Genomic DNA, 14824 nt, shown 5'->3' on the forward strand with positions numbered 1-14824 from the left:
GGGCTGGAGATATAAATTTGAGAGTTCTTAGCGTAAAGACAGCATTTACATCCAAGAGACTGAAATCACCAATAGAGTGAGGGTAGATGGAGGAGACGATTAAGGACTGAATCCTGGAACACTACATTTTAAGAGTGAGCAGCAAGAAGGAATAAGAAAAGGTGACGTGTATATTTTGGATATTAGCCCCTTATTGGAGGCATTGTTTGCAAAAATCTTCTCCCATTCAGTTTGTTGCCTCTTTATTTTGTCGATGGTTTCTTTTGCTGATAAAGAAGTTGTGAGTATATATACACAATGGAATACTATTCGGTGTGAAGAAAAGATGAAATAGGACCATTTGTGACAACATGGATAGATCTTGAGATTATAATGCTAAGTGAAATAAGTCAGACAGAAAAAGCAGAGAACCATATGATTTCACTGATATGTGGTATATAAACCAAAAACAACAAAAGAACAAGACAAACAAATGAGAAACAAAAACTCATAGACACAGACAATAGTTTAGTGGTTACCAGAGAGTAAGGGGGGAGGGAGTTGGTAGATGAGGGTGAGGGGATCTAATATATGGTGATGGAAGGAGAACTGACTCTGGGTGGTGAACACAATGGGATTTATAGATGATGTAATACAAAATTGTACACCTGAAATCTGTAACTTTACTAACAATTGTCACCCCAATAAACTTTAATTTAAAAAAAAGAAAAGAAAAGAAAAGGTGACTTGATAAGGAAAGGACAGTGTGATAAGAGGATATCAAGAAGGAGTAGTATTCTGAAAAAAAAGAAAAAAAGAAGAGAGTATATCAAGGAGAAGGAAGTATTCAACGAGGGGTGTGATCGGTGCCAAATATCGCTGATGGATTAAGTAAGATGAGCACTGAAAATTGACTGTTGGATCTAAGAAACTGAAGGTTATTAGTAACTTTGACAAAATAAGTTCATTCAAGTGTGGGCCAAGAGCTTACATGGAATAGATTTGAAGGACACTGGAAAGCAAGGAGCAAATAAAGTGAGTTTGGACAGCACTTTGATGAGCGTCATCAGGGAGCAGGAGCTGATGAGGAAGTGGGGTCAAAAGGAGTTGTTTCTTTTTAATAAAAGATAGCATATTTCTGTGCTGATTATAATAATCACATAGGAGGAAAAAGTGATTATGTAGGAGAGAGAATTGCTTTGGCAAAATACTTGAGTAGGTGAGAAGGAATAGGATCTAATACCCAAGTGGAAGAAGTAGCTACAGTTGTTCCTCTATTATAATCGGTGGAAAGACAGAGCACGTGGGTACAGATACTGGTGGTGATGGTTTCAGCTTTCACAGGGAACTAGCAGGCAAGGTCATGCACTGAGAATGAAGATGATGGAAGAAAAGGAAAAACAATTTGAATTTAATGGAAGAGAAATTAGATGAATATATGTAGGATTTTTATTGTTGTTTCACATTATATGAATCATACTGAAATGCTTTTATATCTGATCTCATTTTCCTTATTCTTGCTATCCGTTGGTAGAATTTTGAGTCAACACACTTGTTTTCCTAGAGTTTTATCACATGTACCCTTGGGTGCTAGAGAAGCATTTTGTCAACTATAGAAATGAGAATATTCTGTATGTTAGATATTTTCTTTTGTGTATGACTTTCATATTTTTTTGTTAATGATTTTTAATCACGTGCATTAATTTTTGTTTCTCATATAGTTTTTCTTTAGATATCAGAGAACTTTACAACTAAATTCTTAAATATAAGGAGGAAACAAATTTATTAATGGCCAATTAATCAGTGCATTTACTGTAGTAACAGGTCAATATTATGCTATGATAATGAACACGGATGAATCTTGCTATCATAAAATAATGCTATATGAACATTAGTCAAATCATCAAATTCACCTCCTGTAGACAAAGTGGGAATTTATGCATTCGAATAAATGCTGAAATAAAAGGCAGCTTGTTCTAATGCATGTTAAATTCCTAAGAACAAACTTCAGGGACACAACTGCTTAGGCAGTTAGAAACCATATGAAATGTTCTCTATCTAGTCTCATTAAGAGAAAGACATTTATAAATAGAGTTTTACAGATAGCCTCATGCGTTATTCTCACACTTACCTGATAACTTAGGCATTAAACCTAAACACTTATAATTTTATTGGTAAACTCAAGCACTGTTATAAAAACACCGCAGATCAATAGTTGAAACTTAGAGGTACCATTTGAATGGGAGAGCAAATCTCTACATGAATTTGGAGTTATGTGTTAAGGAAACTGCACACTTATATAAAAGCTTACTGAACAAATAACATTAAATAGAGGAAACTGAATTCCCTCCTCAGGCGTGAAAATGTATTTTGTTATTATAAGTAAGGAGTAAATTTCTGAGCTGTATCATTCTTTGCTATGATGTATTTCCTTTAGCTTTTCCTCTGAATCCCAAATTTACCAACATAAACAAATATATCAACTCCAATATGCTATGTATAATTTATATTTTGCCAGCTACATGTTGTTTCCTTCCCTGCCCTCTCTTTTCCTTTAGAATTGCTCTTGCTCTTAGGGTCACATGTAGATTGGTACAGAAGGAAAACCAGAGATAAGTAAATCACAAATATGTAATCAACACAATTAGTGACTCAACGAGATTTGGACGTCTACCCCAAATAAAGAGAAGGAAAACTGTTTCTAGAATGTGATCTAAATTTAAGCCTTAGTGATTTAAGTACTTTAAAAATGCTATGCGTGTAGCCGAAAAATAAGTCCATGACACAGCAAATAATGTATGCCCTTATATGTCCTTATGCGAGGCACTGTTTTGCTGGGTTGTCCATGAGGTGGTGATTAATAAAGTGGCGAGGCAAGATGTGTAGCATACATGACTCAGTCAGAAATGTTTGAGCAATTTTGGATTTTCCTGAAAATATTCATTCTTTCAGTAAATGTTGAGCACCTGCTTATCAATTTGCTGTTAGAAATATTTCCTTGTCCATGATATTGGGATTATTTCCTGTCATGTTTCTTAGCCAAGGTTAAGGATGATTAAATTGTGATGATCTAAGTCAAAGCTTTTGAAATTATGTCTGCACAGGTTTAGTCACAGTATGGACAACCCGTTTTTCAATAGAAGGAAATGTATATTTTAAGAACAAACTTTATACATAGAGGGGGTGCCAAAAAAAACATACAAGTGGACACTTTGGTCAGTGTTGCTCAAGCAATAGTTCACCATACTCAGAGGTGTCTAGACACTGATAGTAACCACTTTGAGCACCTCTTGTCATTGCAGAAGTCAAATGTGACTTGTATTCATCTTTTGTTATTGGTATATATTGGGTATTACAATTTTAACAGTTTTTCCTTTCTTAAAATGTGTATACATTTTTTTTGGCACCATACATATTATATGTGTATATATATATATATATATATATATATATATATATACACACACACATATATACACACACATACATACATACATATATACGCATACATATACATATATATACTATATTTAAGAAAATAAATTCCACTGACCTAGACCTATAGATGTTTTTCTTATTGTTCATTTGTTTTCCGTGATCACTTTGATCATATCTATAAACTATATAATTGTTTGCATGCCTGACTTTGTTCCTAGGCTAAGATGTTCTTGAGGGCAGACACATGATTTATTGCTCTTGATATCTTAATGTGGCCCACTAGTAGCCTTCAGCATGTTATACAAGGGTTATAATGTACGTCAAAGACTGACCAATGGGTAGTAAATAGCTTGGATAGATCCAAAGGGAACTAAAAAGGCTTTGAAAAGCGAATGCATGTTGGAACCATAGCTTACAGTAGGCAGGATGGAACTTAAGACCTGAACTTAACAAGGGCAATTGACTGTCAAAACAAAAATGTCATCATTTTCCATTGGACTTAAATAAGACACAGAATCTTGATTGACAGAATATCCTAAATGCCCAAAATGAAATAAAAAAAAAATTACTCAGCGTACAACAAAACTATGGCAATCTCAAATGATGTAGAAAAGACAATTAGCACCTGCCAACACCAAAATGACACAGATGTTGAAATGATCTGATACCAGACATTACAACTACTGTAAAAATACTTGAATAAAGTATTTTATGTTAGCATCTTTTATAAAGGCATTTAAGTACTTGAAGCCCTGAAGTTGTAAACTCCCTTCTGACCTAATGACCAGCAAGATTCATACATTTACATGACTGACTTGGTGCCTATAGTAATCAGAGTTTGTAGGATTAGGCTATTTGGATTAGGTCAGAATTTCTTAGTTTTGCAGCTGTTGAAACCCTTATGAGGCATTTAAGAAATGTGTGTGAGTGCTTTGGTGTTAATGGTTGTTGGGGGTATTACTTGTATTAGACCAGAGGCTGAGAAGGCTAGGCTAGGTATTCTGCAATGTAGACAAACACTTGCCTCTTTCGAACTTTCAAATATCTCTACCGTTAACTTTACATAGGTACAACATTTACGTGTGTTTGCCTGAGGTAAACATTTAACTCCATATTAACACAAACACAAGTGCTTATATATTGTTTTTATGTAAATTTCTAGGAATGAAAAGGTACAAAATTGAGAAAGGATTGTACTCTTTTGCTCAGAACATTACCAAAAGTTGATGATTGTTTTGGTACCATGAAACCAACAACACATCAACTCATGGATTTTAAGTCACCAACCCAACATACACATTGCACACTGCAGTTGTAGCTATTGTAGTAAGGGTGATTGCACAACAGTGAAAGCATCTATATCATTATATGTTTTAATGTACTTGTGTTGAGGCATCAACATGACATACATGTTACTTAATTATAAATCAGTTTCCTTTTATTTTACCTTTATAATAAAAGCACTCTCCTGAATTAATTTGTAAGTGTAGGTAGTATTTTTTTATCATCTGTGAGTTTTTTTCAGAATAATGAGAGTATTATAAAAATACTTTTTATAATAAAGGGTACTTTAGGTCTAAGTAGGTTGTGAATCGTGCCATAGATCTTCTGATATACATTTGTTTTAATTTTTTTCCCAGGTGTCTGACCATTTTGGGGGATGGTTTTGAAGGTGGGTTCGAGGTCAGCTAAAATATATGTAAAAAAACTTTTAATTTGCCTATGTGGAAGTGGATTCAAGAATTCAAAAAGCATTAAAATCAAACCTCAGTTTCTATAAAAAGAAAGAGCCAAATGATCCTTTAACTTTTTACAAGAAAATCTATCACTAAAAGCAAACACATAAATAAAAACACAAAGCCCCCATGCATTTCTCAGTAACTCCTCCAAGTGATATTACACTAAGGTAGGGGCTATGGAGATTACCTATGAATTATATTCATAGGTTAAATTCATAGGTTAAATAGAAACTATGTAATAATTTCCCTAAAAATTAAATATAAAATTGGTAAAATACAACATCCCATTCAGATAAAAACTCTAAATAAAATAAAAACAACCTCGAACCAAATCTCATACAAAAATGCATTCAGTTCCTTTGCCCACTTTTTAATCATAAAGTTGCTGAAACTAGATCTTATTTTTTTATACAAAAACATGATAATTATGTGGCATGATGAAAGTGTTAGCTAACTCTTAGGTGGTAATAGTATTGCAATATATAAGTGTATCAAATCAACATGTATCTATATCTTAAACTTACACCGTGTTATATGTCAATTATATCTCAATTAAATAATAAATAAAAATAAACTCAAATAGATCATGAACTTAAATATAAAACATACAACTGTATAACTTTTTGAAAAACAATAGAAAATTTTTGGAATTCAAAAATGGACAATGAATTCTTAGACTTGACATGAAAAGCACAATCCTTTAAAGGAAAACTGGTAAATTAGAATTTATAAAAAATGTTTTGCTCCCTGAAAATCTCTGTTAAAAGGATGAAAAGAAAAGCTACCAACTAGGAAAAAATATTTTCAAGTCTCATATTCACCAAAAGACTATTAGAATATTAAAAACACCAACCTCTCAAAACTGAATAATTAAAAAAATAAAACAGTCCTATTAGAAACTAGGCAAAAGCTATGAAGAGACATTTCACCAGAGAGGATTTACAGATGACAAACAAGCACATGAAAGATGTTTAACATCATTAGTCATTCGGAAATGAAATTAAAACTATGATGAGGTACTACTACAGATCCATTGGAATGGCTAGAATAAAAATACAGTGATGACACCCAATCACCCAATCACCCAATGATGTCAAGGATGCTGAGTAACTGGATCACTTCTAGAATGCTGGTGCAAAGTCCAGTCATTCTGAAAACAGCACATTTCCAATCCTGCTGGAAAAGAGTTTGGCAGATTCTGGTTGTTGTTGTTTTTTAAAAGTTAATTAGTTTTTAATATTAGGCAAATTGTTATAAAACTAAATATATACTTAGCCAAGGTTGAAACTAAGATGAGACAAAGGAGAACTACTTCAGGTGCACAATTTAAGGGAGAGGGGTACAAAACTCAGTAACCTAACACTTTAATGCAATGTTTTGAAGAATCAAAATTAATATGAAAAAAATTGTGATGACCAAATTTCAAAATTTTAAGTAAAAACATAATTATATAATTCAGCAATTGTACTCCTGGATATTTATCCTAGAGAAATGAAAATATGTTTACATAAAACCTTCAGATGAATGTTCATAGCAGCCACAAGCTGAAAATAACTCAAATATCCTTCAAAGGGTGAGTGGTTAGACATGTTGTGGTACATCCACACAATGAAACATGACTCAGCAATAAAAAGGGACAAACTATAGATACACAGTAGAACGTGAATGGATTTCCAGGGCATTCTGTTGAGGGAAAAACATTAATCATAAAGTTATAACCTACTGGCCAATTTCTCAAGGCTGAATTCTCAAAATTACATTAAAAATGAGAAAATTCAATACTATAAGAGGTGCATTTTAACTTTCCATGCATTTGCCAGAACACATTAATCCTATAGGCAAATACTACTAGCATATTAGGCTTCCCTCCAGTTGTTAGAGTGGTAGTAGAACTATGTTAGAATTTATTCCTTCTTAAGGGATCTTTACTATTGAAATTTGAGTGAATAAGGATATTTGAATACAATATAATTAAAACAAAATTAATCTAAGTTGCCTTAAAAACAGGTTCTATTTTGTATGAATCCATTTACATAACATTCTTAAAATTATAGTGACAGAGAGCAGTTTAGTATTTTCTAGGGACAAGGAGAAGAGAGTTCCTATTTGGTGATCAAACAATTCTATATCTTCTCTCTCTCTCTCTCTCTCTCTCTCTCTCTCTCGCTCTCGCTCTCGCTCTCGCTCTCTACCTCTATCATGTCTATCTCTATTTCTATCATCTCTGTCTCTGTCTCTGTCTCTATCTCTACCATCTCTATTTCTATCATCTCTACCTCTACATCTGCCTCTACCTCTATCTCTATTATCATCTGTATCTGTATCAAGCTATATATGTTCTATATTCCCTTGGATGCTATGTATATTTTCTTTTAGGGTGATGTGTCTTATGAGAGTGTAATAAGTGCTCTTCTAAACCTGTATGAATACATTAAATTAATGAGGTTTTGGGTCAGAGTAAAGCGCTGCCCACAGCCTGCCCCAGTTCCCTTGTCTCCTTGGAAGGCACTGTGGGTCAAGCCTAGGAGAGGATGAATGATTAGAGTTAGTGTAATGGTGAGGGGTGACTGACCCACATAGGAAATGAAAGAGGCAACCAAAATCCAGAGGAATAATGTGACCAATTATATGAAAAACATATTAAATTGCTTGCAGAATGAGAGGATGTTTGGATTGTAAGATGAGAATTGGCATCATTAAGACATACCAAAGGATTTGAAGAAAATAATTAAACATTTTAGCCTCTTTGTTATTATTATGGAAGCTTCAGAGAATATGTTTTTCCTCTTAAGCTTTAGCAGTATGTTGAAGTTACTTTTATTCACTGCTTTTGTCATTCATAATATAGTTCATATTTTACAATTGCAAGAAAGACATCTTCAGGCAAAGTTGCTTCGTCTTCAATATGAATTTTAGAAAGCAGTGTTAGCAGCTTTAGAATTATACCCAGTATAAAATTTCTCAAAAACAACAAAATACATTACAAAAATAGACACAATTATAGCTCTTTGTATAATAACAACAAAGATAAATGTATTTTATTTATAATTGTATAATTTTCCCTAAGATTGTAAAAGTTTTACAAATGCAATCTCATTACTCTAGCTTTCAGATGGTGGGAATTAGAGAGAACAGCAATTAGGAAACTTCTGGGCCATTCAGAATAGAGCAAAATGTTCAAGGTCTCCTTTTGGGGGTTAGGGTATGAGAATGTTACGGCCAACTCTGCCAGGGTCAGAACTGGAAATACTAAAATCTGTCACATTAATTTTTTTGGCTCCCTGTAAAAACTGATAGCCCTTACATGTTTGTTTAACCTTTGTTTAGTTAGGTGCACAGACAAATACACTTTTTATTATTAAAAGTTTTGTGCCTGTTCAAATAAGGAATTCATTACTATAAATTTTCTGAACAGTTCTTTGAGAGACATATTAATTATCCATATTTCTATGTATACTTTACTTCATTTGTCTCAGCAAAACTGCACTGGTTTATATTTTCTTTTTTTTCTCAGAATATCAGCTGCCTGTGAGTGACAATTTCACGTTACAGTCATCTGGCTGGTGTATCCTGTAATTCATACCTCCAAGAGTTATCGAATTTGCACTTTTTCCAGTTGTGTACAGTGTCCTATATGGAAAGCTTGGTTAACTGACATCCTATTTCCAGTGTATTTTGCTAATGTAGACTTTCATGCTGGGAAACTACCATTAACTTAATCCTTAATTTGATTCTGCTTTCGTCCCTTAATGATTGTTTCTCTGAATTAACCCCATGAAATTAATTGTCCTTTGGGTAGGAATTAGACAGAAAAAATAATGGCATGAACCTGGCCATCTGTTTTTGAGAAATAGTCACTAACTTTGAATGCCCTAGAGGAAAACTGTGGTCAGACATCCCTCCCCCTCCCCCTGCCCCAAGGAGTAAACACCTGAGATAGTACATAAATCTATGTAGATGGTAACATAGTTGGCTACATAACTGTGCCAAATTGTTGTTATTTCTAGAGGTTCTGAAAGTTCATAATTGTGTTGTGAGAAATTGTCAGCATGTATAATTTTCAAGAAATGGTAGGCAGTCTTGCCTATCTAGTTTCTAGATAGGCAAGATCCTAGCTTCTGAGGCATTCTATCTTTAGCTTGGAAATAAACAAAATAATGATAAAGTAGAAAACTTGTAATGATCAGGCTGTCTCATTCAACATAGAGGAGGTATGACCACAAAATACAGTGAATATTTGAGTTGAAAAAAATTATTACAGTAAAAGACACATTGCCATTAATCCCCCCTTAAAATACCCCCCCCCCCTTGTTCGAACACACTTATCCCATCGTTCTTGCCACTTCTGGAGCAGTTCTGGAAGTCCTCTTTCATGAATGTCTTTAGATGTGCTGTCATGGCTTCCTTGATGTCCTGAATTGATTCAAAACATTTACCTTTCATGGTCATTTTGACTTTGGGGAAGAGCCAGAAGTCGCACGGTGCCAGATCTGGTGAATAAGGCAGATGAGGACACACCTTAATGTTTTTATTTGACAGAAATTGCTGTACCAGAAGAGATGTGTGACCTGGAGCATTGTCATGATAGACCATGAAACTGCCCATTTCATTTTAATGCATTTTCATGATTCATGATTATGGCACACTTTAAAACACACCTTCACTCAACCGTAGCTCACACCTGGCTGACTGCACTGAACAAGTTGATACTTGCCACTCACTGTTACTAAGGTTGAATACACCACTTCCCGTATTGAAGATCCCTGCCTTTCTGTTGGATGGCACTCGGCAGCAGCATTCACCATATTTTTTGGTCACCGCTCGTATGCTCTGAACCACTCCATTTTCACTTGAAGACCACCATTCCTAACATTCAAGATTTGAACAGAGCCCAAGTCCACCAGAACGCCTGAAGTAGTAAAATTAGAAAAGGTTTAAGAAGCACCAGGGATTGTCACCTGAATTTCACTGAATAATGACAAGAAACTCATGAAAGCAGTAAAGGAAAGACTGCCTCCAGGGATCATAATTCAGCCAATGGAGAGTTTCAACGATCTACTTACTATTTTAATTGTTTAATGGCCACTAAACTTGTGTCACTAGTGGCTCCTATGAGCATTAATTGACAAGTTAGCAAATGTCTCCCAAACTCGTACAGTGCTAGGATTCGAGAAAGTGAGAAAAGCTAAGGAGAGTTGTTGTAAGACATCCTGACCAAAAAAACCTCTAATGGCACTTCATTGTATTATGTGTTGAGGGCATAGTTTGGATAAGAATTAAGGGGAAGAAAATATCCTGAAGACATCTTAGATGACTTAGATGGCTTTCCTATATTTACATAAAAACAGGCAGTAAGTAGGAAAAAGTAATGGAAATGGCAGATGACATTCATTTGATTCTGTGTTTGCCGCTACGCGTTCACAGGAATTCCTTAAACTCTGAGAGTCTTAGTTTTGCCTTATCTGCCGAACAGGAATAATAATGCTAACAATGCAAAAGACTATCTAGAGGCTAAATAACATAAGGCATACAGAAGTTATTTTTTAAAGCTTTATTGTATTATAAGTTACATACCGTAAACTTCATCTGTTTCAAGTTCACAATTCAGTGATTATTTGTACATTCACAGAGTTGTACAAACATCACCGCAGTTTTACTTATTTGAAATTAAATGATTGCTGTGGCTGTCAGAATTCTATGCTGTGTCTCCATGATCTCTCGTCCTTGATTATTCAAGGACTGCTCTAGGTACAGCCGAAAGGTCCCACATCAGTTGACCTTAAGGATAAGAAAATGACCTGGGTCAGCTGGACCTAATCACACAAATCCTTTAAAAGCAACGAGTTTTCTCTGGTTGGGTACTGAAGAAGTTAGATTCAGAACATGAGAGAGATTTGACCAGGAAGAGTTTCTCCACTGTTGAAATGGAGTGGGCTTTGACCCAAGGAACTGATAGGGGCCTCTAGTTGCTGAGAGCAGTCCCAGCCCGTGGCGGACAAGAAAACAGGGCCTTCATTCCCTGTCGGAAGGAGCTCAAGTACTTTAGGGGAAAATGCAGTGTACAGCAGTGGGGGATTTAGAAAGGAAGCAGTACAGGGAAGTTAGCCAATCAAGGGTGTTAAATCCAGCCACCACCTACAGCACTGGGAGCTTATTTCCTTAGGGACATGGGGAGTTGGGGGATGGTCAAAATCAAGCCTCTGGGACTATGCCACACCACAGGAGAGAAGGCTGAGGTATTTGTACACCTCTGGTGAGTCATTGGCTATGGGCCGCTTCCTGAAAGGACGAATAAGCTGGCACTTCTGATCTGCCCTATCTGTGAGCAAAGAATCTTTCCAGGGTTTTGAAAAAGCACTAATCAGAGAGACACAAATACTAGCAGTGAAAAGTCATAAGGAGGGCATTGGTGGGTGGTGGGCATCTGTGGGGTGGTGGGCATTGATAATTTCTGCTACATCTTTATTAAAGTTTTCATTTAAAAACAATGACTTAAGTAAGTCATGTGTGATGGCTGGGATTACTGTCGTTTCCCACTTGTAACTCCTTCTTCTGGTGAGGTGTTCCTCTTTGATTGCTGCACTGGTTGGATCCATGCATGTCCTGCTTGAATGTTGGACTAAAAGAAAACCTTGCCTGGCTATCAGACTCCTAGAGCATATTGGTGAGATTATTTGCTTGAATAATTTATTCTGTTGTCTAGTGTACGTGCTTGTATCTGCAATGTTTTCATTCCTTTCTGTGTGTTCTTGCTCCGTTTCTCTTAAAATTGTAGGCTTCCTGGTGACTGGATAAATCCAGAATTCTTCTGTCTGCTAGAACCTTTGATGTTTACTTAATACTTCACCCACGGCTTGTTCTACTTTTTCCCTTCATGTACTTTTCCTGACCTCTGACTAGCCTTGAATTAGCTTCACTACCCGCAAAGCACTGGAGGAAAGGGACACAGGGATCTTTGTAATTATCACAGGTGGCGACTGTGGTTTGAGGTGTGGAGCAGTAACTAATCAATGGTTTCTTTCTACACATGTAACTAGTTGAGTCTCAAACATGAAAACACAAAATAAGCGTTTTATTTACCGTCAAAATCAATTAAATGGCCTATTTAGTTTGTATACACATGACAGAGGAATATTTTTTAAAAATATTAACAGATGCTTCTATTGGAAATAAGCGTTTTGTATAATAAACAAAATGCAAATTATGCACCGTTCTAAAGATGAATAACCTGGTTGCTTCAACATATAGAGATCCCGAGAGAATTTGAAAGACAATGCCTAGCGTAAGTGTGGATAGAGATACAACTAAGTGTCCTCATTGTGGTGTCCTTCGAAATAGTGAAAAGAATGAAACTTGGAAACAATGTAAGTTGATGTGTCTGTGGGAAATTAAATTTTAGAGTCTTAGCCAATGAAAAATGTTAAAATAATTAAACAAGATTTACTCAGTATAAGATGGTTCACTCTCTAAAGAGTAATGTTTGAATGCAAAGCGCATGTTGAACAATAACCCTTGGTAAACTGCTACCTTTGGATCCTCACCACGCTCACTAAATTCTTGCGATCACGTTTGGATTCTTGAACTCACCACTCAAGGCGTGCATTTCCTCTCCCTGGCTCTAGAAGACTTTTCCTCGTGACTCAAATGTTTCCTTTTAGTGTTTAATTCTTATCTTTGCTCGTCAGCCTAACTGTTTTAGTGAACCTCTCACTCCAACACAGTCCTTTACTCTTTTTTTTTTTTTTTGAATAGCAATGATCACTTCCTGGTTGCATGTTGTAAATGTATTTGTTTTATTCCTTAACTAGAATGCAAAGTCCGAAAGAGTTACAAACTTTGTATTATATTTTTACTTGTAAATTCAATTCTTAGATCATTGTTTGGCACATAGAAGTTGCCAACACATAAGGGTTGGTTAACTAAATGAATGAATACCTATATTTTATACTATTTGTAACACATTTAAAAGACTATATTTACATATAAATACATATGTACTAATAGCAAAAGTTGTGAATGAGGCTGATGATTGAATTCATCTTGGCAGAGAATGAGACTAATGACAAAAGAAAAGGGTCAACTCCTGACTAATATTTTATTAATTTAAAAAAATCTGAAGCAGGTTGACTAAATGTCAGGATTAGGTAGATTGGGATGGAGGGGACTCCGGTGTTCATTTTATTAGACTGTATATTTATTTAGGGTATTTGTAATATTTAGAAATTAAAATGATGAAACAAAGCAACTGAAGAGATTAGTGATGGGATATAGTAAAGTGCTGACTTTTTTTCCCCCTCCCTTCTTGCTTTAAATTAACCTTTTTACTGCCTTGGTGATGAAAGAATACATTAAGCTTTATGTGAAAGTAAGCGACAATGAAGATATGGAAATAAAATAAAGTGCTTATATAAAATTATATTGTTGACCTTAAAGCACCAGGAAAGTAAATTTTCTGTTTTATAGTAGAAGTCACTACTTACATGGAGAAGTAAAACAGAGAAAAAAATTGAAAAGTTTCACACCTTCTCCCCAAAATTGGAAGGGTTATTTTGTAAATTCTGGTGGTGAATAATTAAGTAGGGCATAAAGGTCATTGTAATATATTTTTAATCAAGTCAGCAAGAAAATGGTATATTATGGTTATATGTTTACGTTTGTTATATATGGTTATATGTTTATTACTCAAATTTCATTTAGAAAATCTATTTGAAAATTGCTTTGGTAGTAAAACAGAAAAACGTTTCTCCTGATTGAACTTCTATGCTTGACTTTCTTTGTTTTAAGCAGTGCCATAAGCTAACAGGAAGGAAAATAGAAGTGTAGACAATGTCTCTTAGAAATTAGAGACTGAGGCAAAGCGAACATTGTCATACTTTGGAGGAGAAGTCCCAGGGCTATGAGTAAGGGGAGGAGGGAAAACAATTACAGATGCCCTTCTACTTATAATGGGGTTACGTCCCAATAAATGCATCATACATCAAATAGATTTTAGATCAAAAATGCATGTAATACGCCTAACCTTCTGAACACCGTAGCTTAGCCTAACCTACCTGAATCATGCTCAGAACACTGACATTAGCCAACAGTTGGGCAAAATCATCTGACCCAATAGATACATGGTAGAGTAAGGTTGTTTACCCTCGTTATCACGTGGCTGACTGGGACCTGCTGCTTCCCACCAATGCCGAGGGTCACAACAGAGTATCATATGGTGTCCCTAGCCTGTAGTAAGATCAAAGTTCAAAATTCAAAGTTGAGTTTTCAAGGCATGCAGATTGCATTTGCACCATCATGAAATCAAACGTTGGTATTTGAACCATCTGAAGTTGGGGACCAACTATATCAGGAAATACAGTTTGCTGTGTTTCTGAGACACACAGCCTTACAGAAACAGAACTAATCACGTAGCCATGTAGACTGTTTCCGGAGAGGAAGGGAAGACTTCATGACAGATCCTTTCCATATCCTGATGTGCAAAGATCAAAACTTGCATGAAGGTATTAATTCCTTTAGACTCCTTGGTTTTGTGACCTGGTCCGGTGGGGCAGCTGCTGGGGGCCCCTGGACGCCAGTGCTCCTGCTACACTGTGTTTGATGGGACCCTATGGAAGTGTAGTTGCCATGAGTCGGGGAGGCTGAGACAACCTGGGCTGTTAGATGAGGAGACC

This window comes from Rhinolophus hipposideros (genome assembly GCF_964194185.1).
Source record: "Rhinolophus hipposideros genome assembly, chromosome: 25".
Lineage (NCBI taxonomy): Eukaryota > Metazoa > Chordata > Mammalia > Chiroptera > Rhinolophidae > Rhinolophus > Rhinolophus hipposideros.